This window comes from Lissotriton vulgaris, chromosome 2_2 (assembly GCF_964263255.1).
Source record: "Lissotriton vulgaris chromosome 2_2, aLisVul1.2, whole genome shotgun sequence".
NCBI lineage: Eukaryota > Metazoa > Chordata > Amphibia > Caudata > Salamandridae > Lissotriton > Lissotriton vulgaris.
The window spans coordinates 63,271,408-63,282,128 of NC_141688.1; positions in this window are offsets into that span (position 1 = coordinate 63,271,408).

Here is a 10,721-nt window from a genome sequence, read left to right on the forward strand (position 1 = left end):
CAGCTGGCTTCACATGCCCTCTTGAGTTTAGCCTAAGACTGATTTTGTTCATGCTACCCCTAGGATAGCTGGTCTATAAGGTTGACTTACAACCAATCACCATAAGGGTCGTTTGGACTGATGCACGGTGCTCACTAGAATAGTGATCATCATATACCAGGCCAACTTCTCACAAAGCTGGTAAGCTATTAGCTAATTATTTAAAGGTTAAATCTCAATGCTCTAAGGTGGTCAAAATTACTGACTCTAGTGCCGTTGCTCATTTCAAAGATGATGAAATATTAGGCTGTTTTACAGATTTTTACAAGATGCTTTAAACTCCAGAATCCTCCCCCTCTGAAGCGGCGATGGATTTTTTCTTTGATGCACTCCCCCCACGTTACTCTGAACTTCCTGATTGTTCAAAATTAGAAGAGGATCTCTCCCTCCCTGAAATCAAGTCCGTCTTAGCCTTACTTCTAAAGGACAAATCTCCTGGTGTAGATGGCTTCACGGCTGAATTTTATTTCTGCTTTTCCCAATTTTTGCTTTCTCACCCTTTATCTTTATTTCAATACTTCTTGTCATCCAAGGAAGCTTGTGGATCCTTCCTGGAAGCCATGATCTGTCTCATTCCTAAGAAAGGCAAGGATCCTTCTTCCAGCACTAATTATTGCCCCATTTCTTTAATCAATTCAGCTTGTAAGATTTTTGCTAAAGTCCTTGCCCTTCATATTAATAAGGTTATTCTTGATTTAATTGGTTATGAGCAAACAGGTTTTGTTAAAGGGAGAATGATTGCGGATAATTCCAGGGCTTTTTTGAATATCATACATCTTGCTTCCAAAAGCTCTGCCCCAATGGCAGCTATCACCTTGGATGAGGAAAAAGCTTTTGATCGTGTTCACTGGCTCTTTATGATGCGTGCCCTTAAGTTTTATACAAAAAGAGAAAGGAACCAACACTTCACTGTATTTCATACCATTCAATTTTGGATGAAAAAGATAAACAAAGCTTAATATGTTTATCAGGGCGATTATTTACGCCGTTTTTATTCATCAATTTTATGAAAAAGGTAAATTTGGTGGATATTATTTATGACAAGAGAAATTACACTGCTATTTACGTACTGACCAAAAAAGTCGTGGTGTCTACTTTTTACAACACATAAATCAAATTACATGAACAATGTGAAGACATATAACTAGTGTGAACAATTTGTACAAAAAAGTGATAACATTTCAAAAAAAGAAGGGAAAGTTGTCAAGGTACTTTTCAGTGACATCAATATGAGCATTTAAGCACACTTTAACTTGAGTCTGCGAGAAAAAACAAACAACCTCTCGGAAAAAATGTTATTGGGCTATGAATTCCTAAGTATTTTATCTGTATTGCTTAGGACTTGATCCAGTTCGCCAATGGCGAACTGGATCAAGTCCTAAGCAATACAGATAAAATACTTAGGAATTCATAGCCCAATAACATTTTTTCCGAGAGGTTGTTTGTTTTTTCTCGCAGACTCAAGTTAAAGGCTGCGTTATGGTCAAATATTTCTTGTATGATTAAATATACGTGTGCTTAAATGCTCATATTGATGTCACTGAAAAGTACCTTGACAACTTTCCCTTCTTTTTTTGAAATGTTATCACTTTTTTGTACAAATTGTTCATACTAGTTATATGTCTTCACATTGTTCATGTAATTTGATTTATGTGTTGTAAAAAGTAGACATCACGACTTTTTTGGTCAGTACGTAAATAGCAGTGTAATTTCTCTTGTCATAAATAATATCCACCAAATTTACCTTTTTCATAAAATTGATGAATAAAAACGGCGTAAATAATCGCCCTGATAAACATATTAAGCTTTGTTTATCTTTTTCATCCAAAATTGTATGGTATGAAATACAGTGAAGTGTGGGTTCCTTTCTCTTTTTGTATAAAGCATTTGGGCCCTTACCCCACTTCTGTCCATAAGGGCCAAACTCTTTTTTGAAAGACAGCTTGCCCTTAAGTGGCATAAATCTGGCCCTACCATTTTATCACTTATTAGTTTGTTGTATTCTTTTTCCACTACTTCAGTTTTTGTCAATGGCCTTCAATGTTTTAATTATTTACTTTACAACGAGGATACTCGTCAAGGTTGACCCTAGTCTCCTTTACTTTTTATTCTTTCCCTTGAGCCTTTTCTTCATTCTCTTCAAAATTTTCCTTCCTTTCGTGGCTTTACTCATAAAGCTATTGAAATTAAGTTCACTGCTTATGCTGATGATATCTTGTTATTTATTTCTAATCCCTCTACATCCTTGCCCGCTTTTGTTGATCTTCTTTCTATCTTCATATGCTGCAGTTTCTGGATATAAGTTACATTTTTCCAAGTTTGAGTTCTTTCTGCTTAATACATATTGTCTTAGTAGTGTGTTTGATGGGATGGATTTTAAATGGAACTGTAACTGCATTACATGTTTAGGGATAACATATTCTGCTTCAATTGCTACAACTGTTCAAATGAACCTGAATGAGGTTTTATCTAAAATTTCTGCCATTGTGGAGAAATGGTCCCTTTTATTTCTGTCCTGGTGGGGTAGGCTGGATACCTCCAAGATGATAACGTTTCCGGTAGTTCATTTTTACCTTTCTATGTTACCGATAAGGGTTCCTTTAAAATCAAGCTTGTATCTCTCTTTCTGCTCTCTCTGCCACATAGGATAAAGGTGGGGTTTTTTTTCCCAACTTTCGCCAATATCAATCCTCATTCCTACTTCGACAAGCCTTACCCTATTTTTCCTCATCTGATGATCCTCCCTTATCAGTATGGCATAAATAAGAGGAATCGCTTATTTATCTATTTCCCTTCTCTTTGCTAGAGTGCCTTCCTCATCCTCCCCATTCTTTTAATTCCCCTACTATTTCATATCTCATATCTACTTTTGATCAGATTCTTACCAAATTACGTTCTCCTCTTCAGTTATTTTTGGAGTCCTCTATTTGGTATAATAAATCCATCAAAGTGTCCAACCGTACTCTTTTCTGGAAAGACTGGATTTTAAAAGGTGTTTTACAGGTTAAACATCTATTACATATTAAGCAATTTCTTTCTTTCCAGTAATTTCAGTCTACATACAACTTAACCGGAACTCTATTTGGACTCGGATTCACCACATTTCATGCAATGCCAGCACTACTCAAACACTTTACTATTTTTATCAGAGACTATTTTTAACTTCATTGGCTGTTTCTAAATGTATCCCTTCCCTATCCCCTAACTTCTGGTCTTGCAAAAATACTCCTGGTAAATATCTTCATTCCTTTTTTCTTTGCCCTAATATTTTCATTTTTGGGACAAAAGTATGCAAGACTATTGCCTTTATTTGTTCAACCACTTCCTCTTCCTCAGCGCTACCAGGCTTCCGGGTAGTTAGGCGCTATATAAATACTCTTCCATTCCATTCCATTTTGATATTCCCTCTATATTTGTGGGTAGTTCCTCTAAGCGTTGGTTGGCTGCTTGCAAAATAGGGTAATTTATAGATTTTTCTATTGCCATTGCATTTCAGGTTATAACATCGAACTGGAAAGATACCTCCAAAGTCTCTTTTTCTGCCTGGTGGAATCTTCCATGTTATCATCACAGGCTATATCCCACTATCAAAGGAGAGAGAGAGGACTAGGTAGCTAGTCCGTGAAAGTTATCATATATACATGAAGTTTTGTGGTGGGCTAAACATCATAAGCGCATCAACACAAAAAAACTGTGGTAGGTGCATGAAAGGAAGATTATCCTCGTGTTGGCTTTTTGCCAAATTAGCCCCATGGAGTAGTCCGGCGGAGGAGTGGACCCTGGAAAGAAAAAGGGGCCACAGGGGGTTAGGGACCTGTGGAGGAGAGAGAGCTTACCCGGCTTGTAGCTGAAGCGCTCGGTTTACTCACAAAACTTTCGGTCAGTGTCTGCATTCAACCTCTTGTTGTCTCTGCGGCCTCCGTAAGACTGTCCTGGGCCGTGTTTGTGTCTTAAATGCAGTCTGCATCATTCAGAACACCTGTTCAGGGTAGGACAGAGAAAACAGACTGTGTGGGGACACGCTGAGTCATGGCTATGCTGCAAATGTGCGGGAGAGAAGTGTATCCTGCTGTGAGCATGCTCATGTGCGGGGACAAGCTGAGTCATGGCTGTGTTGAGCATGTGCGGGAGAGTAGTGTTTCTTGCTGTGAGCAAGCCCATGGGCGGGATAGTAGTGTATTCTGCTATGAGCATGCGCGGTACCCAATGTCGGCGCCTGCGCATTGGGTGTGGCTATGTAAGCTGTATCCAGTGTACACACATTAGTGTACAGGTATAGTAACATGAACGGTTGAGAATTAGAGAGCTCTAATGGTGAAAAAAGGACTTAAAAAGCGCTGTAGGGTTAAGTTGTGCGGCCTGGAGTATTATAACTGGCTAATACAACAGAGGGACATCTAGCACGCAGAGGAATCAACAGTAGTGTTTCATGTGGGGAGAAAAAAGTCATGTCTTCAGCGAGCTCCAAGGTATGGAGTCATTCAAGCCCAAACCCAGTTGCTGGGTGGAGAGGTGATAGATCCATCTCTGTTCTTTTGTTTGAAGGATCCGGTCATTGTCTGTTTGGTTAATGCCAAATTGTTAAATGACAGTCCTGGACATGTCATGGGGGGTGTGGTGTGCCATGAGGTAGTGCTCTGTCAGTCTGCTGATGTTTTTGCCACACCTGATCGTGCTTTTGTGTTCAAAAACTCTAGTCCTGATTTTGCGGGTCGTCATGCCCACATAACGGAGCCCGCAGGGGCATGTTATGAGGTACACAAGGTTGCTGGAGTTGCAGTTCGTGTGTTGGCATTGTGTCCAGGTTTTGCCAGGTTCAAGGTTGAGATTTTTTGTTGGTTTAGTGAGTTGGCACACACTGCAGTTGTTACATAGGTAATGGCCAGTGACTTTGGGGAGGCCCCAACAGTTGAGGGCTGTATTGTCAATAGATTTAGGACTGGCACGTGGTCGTGTTGACACTAGTTTGTCTTTAAGGTTGTTAGCACGTTTAAATGCAAAGCGCTGGGTCTCCCATTCTCTGGTGCCTGAATTGATTATCTTCCAATGTTTGCGGATAATACTAGAAACTTGATTTGACGCTGTATTATAGGTGGGGACACAGGTCATGGGTGGTGGTTCCTGCCTTCACCTTCACGTCACTACACTGCACACTCAGAAACATACCTGCTCCGCTGTATTAAGGCATCGAAGCACACCCGGGACACACTCAGTGTCACTGGGTGGACCCGATGATGAAGCATGCCATCAACCAGGTTGGTGGGTGAGGGCTTCATGAACAAACAAAAGGGTTTGTACCCTGTTTTACAGTCTTGAGTCTATACAAATTCACAAATAGGCTAGTCGTTATTGATTTCACACATCATCACAGGCAATACAGAGCCTTTGTAACCACCTCCCAGCAACTTATTCATAACGAGGCCTTTTGGTCTTCTCTCATTAACTATATTTCTTCCGCTGCACTACATAACAAGGACACTAACTTTGTTTTTCAACCGCCATGATTGCTTTGTCCATACCTTCAATTTACGAACTTATTACAGGATTGTTTACTGTTTATTGCTTTTTGTATTATATTGTCATTGGACAGTTCTACCAGTATATAGCATGTGATGTCGATATTGGATTCTGTTTCTTTCTTTCTTTTCCCTTCTCTCTTTTTCTTCCTTCATTTTTTTCCCCTTCCTTTTCCTGTCTTTCTAACTCAAAAAAGCAAAAAATAATAAAAAAGCTATTTTTAATACGGTACTCTTTGACTTTGTTTTCCCTTTCATATTGGTTTTATTCTTGCAATTTATGAAATCTTACGTATTTGTATCTTTTGTTATCATTGGGTTTAGTTATTATTCTCCTTATTATTTTTCTGTAACATGTTTTCTATACATATTTCAATAAACCTTTCTAAACTAAAAAAATACAGATGTGTACTATGTCAGAAGGGTGGAGAGTGACCACGGTCCTGTAGTACTCTGATTGATGTTGTGTTCCAAGTTGTGTGCCGGCGTGTACAACCCAGGAGAGGAGAGTTTTGTGATCACCCCAGATAATAGTAGCAGGAGAATATTGACATCTGTGTGATATTCTTAAATTACATTTAAGAATATATAGATATATGTATCTATGTATATTATAATCGTAAATGCATTCTGCCACTTTAAGTATTTTGCATCCTTCAAACTTCTATGTTGTTGTGTTCTGTGACATGTGTGAATTTCATTGGGAGAGAATCGAACTGCCTGCAATGGATGAGCTGCCTTATCTCTGTGCTCTTCAATAAACGTATCTTACATTAACTATTCCTTTGGATCTCTTTATTGGAATACAACAAACTACTAGAATGTATAGTGGCCATGTATGAGGCCATAATTATGAAATCCCTGACTGACAACTATTGGGACCTTAGCAGCTTACAATGAAATGGTAAATGAGCTGAAGGCGCTGTGGTCCAAGCCTATCAGACCTAAAACTGCGGGTTTACTGGAGGATGATGGATTACAGGGGCTAATTGGTATGATTGAAGAATGTTTTAAAATGAAGAGAGCTGTATTGTATACCTTAGTGCGGCAACACTGTAGCCCCCAATTGAATTGCTATTTCAGAAATACAGTGATGTATATAAAAGCCTTTTAAATACTAACAAATCTCTACGCCAACTGGCATTATGGGAGGAACTGAGGGAGGTCCTGCTTGTGAAAAGTACGAAAAGATTGTGGGAATAGGTAAAGCAGGCCGAGAAGGAGGCAGTGCATATTTTGGAAACGTATGTTTGTCCATCTGCATGGACCAGTCATTTCAGCGATCTATATAGAGCCAATCCCACAGGCTCCTCTGGTGCCCAGTTGGTGCATGAAGATCTTTGCATTGGGCCTTGTGCAATCGACATCTAGGTACCGAAGGTGGAAAGAGCACTGAGTGCTATAAAGAAACACAAGGCGCCAACTCGGACCTTATGCCTATTGATATTTACCCCGAGGAGTTCCATCTAAGGACCGGTGTTCTTACCAAAAATGACCAACTCAGCGCTTACTGGCAACGCCGTATCTTCCTCCTGGGGTTCAGCCATTAAAGTACCAATCTACAAGAAGGGCGATTGTGGCAGTCCTTCCAATTACTGCCTGATCTCCATTCTGGATGGGGCAGGTAAAGCTCTTAGGAAAGTTCTGCTCACCGCCTACAGGGCTGTGTGGATTCCCGCAACATTATGACAGAAGTGCAAGCCTGTTTTCAGTCACAAAAAGGGACCATCGATCAGGCCCTCCGACTATACATGATCTCATACAAATTCACAGTTGTGTAGAGTCTTCACTGTTTCTAATATTTCTAGACCTGAAAGAAGCTTTTGACCTAGTTAAACGGAGAAAAATAGTGGAGATCCCAGGTAGATACTGGAGTTGACATTACTCTGGTAATGGCTTTAAAGCTTCTTCACTCTAGCAGTACGGCCAGAGTTAGGTCTGGCCAAGGTGGTGAGTGTACAGAACCTTATCCAGTAGAAAGGAGCACCTGGGAAGGCTGTGGGCTGGAGCCCTTACTTTTTAGCCTCTTTTTAAATGATGTAGCAGGCTACTTGGCAGAAGAACCCCTAAATATCCCCACTATAGCCAGAAGGAGGGTTCCAATACAAATATTTGCTGATGACGCAGTACTGATGGCGAAAACAGAAAATGCCACCCATGGGCTACTAACGCGCTTTTAGGAATACTGTATGGTATTGAAGCCATCCTTCAGCTTTAAGCGGAAGTCTATGATCGATCGCGTGCTCTTGGAAAATGTTAAGCGGTTTGATTACCTGGTTATCGGGTTTTCCGAGAACTTAAACTAGAGTAGTCACATTCCAAAGGCAACCACATTTGGTTTTGAAGTTCAAGCACAAGGCAGGTGCCGGAAGCATTAGTGTTATCTTACAAATAGACAAAGAGCAGTGGTGGCAATACATTACAGGATGGAGCTCTGAGGGTATGCAGATGTACTCCTACTGCAAGTGGCGAGAACAACTTCTTAGGAGCATTTCGGAGGCTACAGCCAGGCACTCCCTTGCTGGCACTTTATGCAGAACTTAGTTTCAGCCCAATGAGTCCTTTACTGGGTCAGGCTGATTAGTAACCCTAAGGCAGTAGTATATTTAAGAATCCTGGAAGAATCTACTTCTAGTGGCGTTTGTGGCGGGGAGCACATGGCCATCCCATGTACCGAATCTTTTAAATGAGTTGCAGATGGAGTGTTTGTGGGTAGATCCCAGCAGAGTAAGGCAGGATGACCAAAGACCGATATCACGAATGCATGAAGATGAGGAAGCGCCTATTCTATATAGATCTATTATATGCAATTATTTTAACAACGCTGGCCGCTCTCTTTTTACTGGGTAGCTGGATTTGGTACAGTGGCTTAACAAAGGGGAGGGTGGTCAGCATCAGGCAGCAGGAGTTTTGGGGCGGTGCCCCCTGCTCCTCAGCGCCGGCCGCAGGGCGGCAAAGACACGAACCGCCATGGGCGGCAAAGTGCCTAGCTGCACCACTGATTTGGTTTACCCTGAACTTAAGCGAACGCTGTATGTTAAATTCTAGCTGGGTATTATGCTGACCAGGGATCATCTACTTCAAACCCACAGGCTCGCTGTCTGATCTGATCATTGTGGTTGCAGCTTAGGAGGGTAGACAAAGTAACTCATTTCATTATGTTCTGCAAAAAGTACGACCCTGCGTGTAGGCGATGGCTCCTACCCCTTTTCAAATTTCATAGGATTAAATGTGTTAAATCGGCACTGGTGCCTTGGATTAGGCCGCATGATATGTATGTCTTCAACTCCGTAGCGTCTTTTTTTATGGGCTGTGTGACCCTACTTGAGAGAGATGCTCACCACGATAGGCATCAATTCAATCAGATAACTGTCTATGTGGTTTTATGCTCATCTCATTTTGCATTGAGCTGCTAATGGCGGTCTGAACTGTATACTCTCCTAATGTTCCTCTACATTTGCATTTTAACATTTCTGATGAATTTGTAGATTGTTTTTCTTGGAATGGAATGCAGTGCTTTAATGTTGTTATGCTCCTTAGTTGAATTGCATGTGTCTTTTAAGAAAGAAGTCTGTACTTTGAGTTGTTTTTATCACAGTTTCAACTATTGTAAGGCTCTTAGCTGAAATAATAAATCAATAAACAAAATGATTTCATTTAACGGGATTGGCTTTCCCTCCGTACCCAAAAATTATGAAATGGAGAAATAAATATGTTTTGCTCATCTTGAAGGACTAACCACTAACAGGAGTTCTCATTCCATCAACTTAGGAAAGACCTTATGATTCACTGATACTTTAACCAACATGGAGAAGAACATTGAAGACAACCACACCTCATCCCATAAGACAAGAGTGACTCAAACCATACCAATTGGTCTTCATGTTATCGCCATAGTAACAGTGATGTGATAACGATTTGCAGAATGGCTGCCAAATACTCATCATTGTGGAACGAATGATGACAACCGATCCTCATTCCGGTTCCCTCAAAACCTGGAGATGGACAATTGGTCACAAATTTTCTCTGCACTCTTTCCAGTGCAGAGAAAATGTGGACACATGTCAGGTAAAAAAGAAGCTTGCCTTGAAAATAGCACAGATTAAAGGCCCTTTGGGTGACGGAAGGGCCCGATTGTCGATCAATAGGTTTGGATGTATGTCACTACCACGCGTACCATTACCATGCGTACCATTACAACGCGGTTGTAACAACACAAGTCGTTACAACGACTTGCGTTGGGGGGGCGCAAATTTAAAAAATATAATTTACTATTCCAACACCAGTCCCCGTGGATAGTAGGGAAGGTGTTGGGATAGTAAATGAAATCATTTATTATCCTTGAGCGCCACCCAGCGCAATTCGTTGTAACAACTTTCGTTGTTATAACCGCGTGGTAATGGTACTTCGTTGTAACGCTCGCGTTGTCAACGTTGTATACCATAGGTTTTCATTAGATTGGAGAAACAGCACCCTATGCATCTTTTACCATAATTTGATGCCACAATGACATATTGGCTATGAGTTGAAGTATTCAATGTCATTCTACTTCAGTAATTGAATTAAGTGATGCAATAAACCCTCAACAAATGCTCACTAAATTATTTGCAACAATTCCTACTACCAGCACTTGGGGTGCTCATTGTAATGCCCCATGATTGTGTGGATTGTCTGGTAGTGTTTGGGCCAACTCTCTTTGACCTAGCACAGACAAATTGAGGCTAGATGAGAAGACTGCTTACCTGGCACAATCTTCAGCTCCCAATTCTTACGAGTCATCAGGGTCGCCACTGTGGTCGCTGACATCTCGCCTCCAGTTATTTTATAGGCCTCACCTGCCCCTTGAAAAAAGACACTGAACTGGTTTTATTGGTGGTAAGTCACAAGATAGTCAGGGGAAGAGCCCAGAGGACCTCTGTACCAGTTAGAAGGTGTAGGCTACATCACTGAGGTCTCCAGAGTTTAGAAGTTTGCACATAATTGAAGCAGTAGCTGCTTTAATGAGTAATAACCAAAATATAATTCACAATCAGACATTTTATGTAGAAGATCTAAATATAATGACCAAGTACAGCATGAATAAAATCGCACTTCATACTGGGCTAACCCAACAATATGAGGGAAAACTGCCAAACTTCCTTTGTTGCTGGGGCAACCATGCTTAAC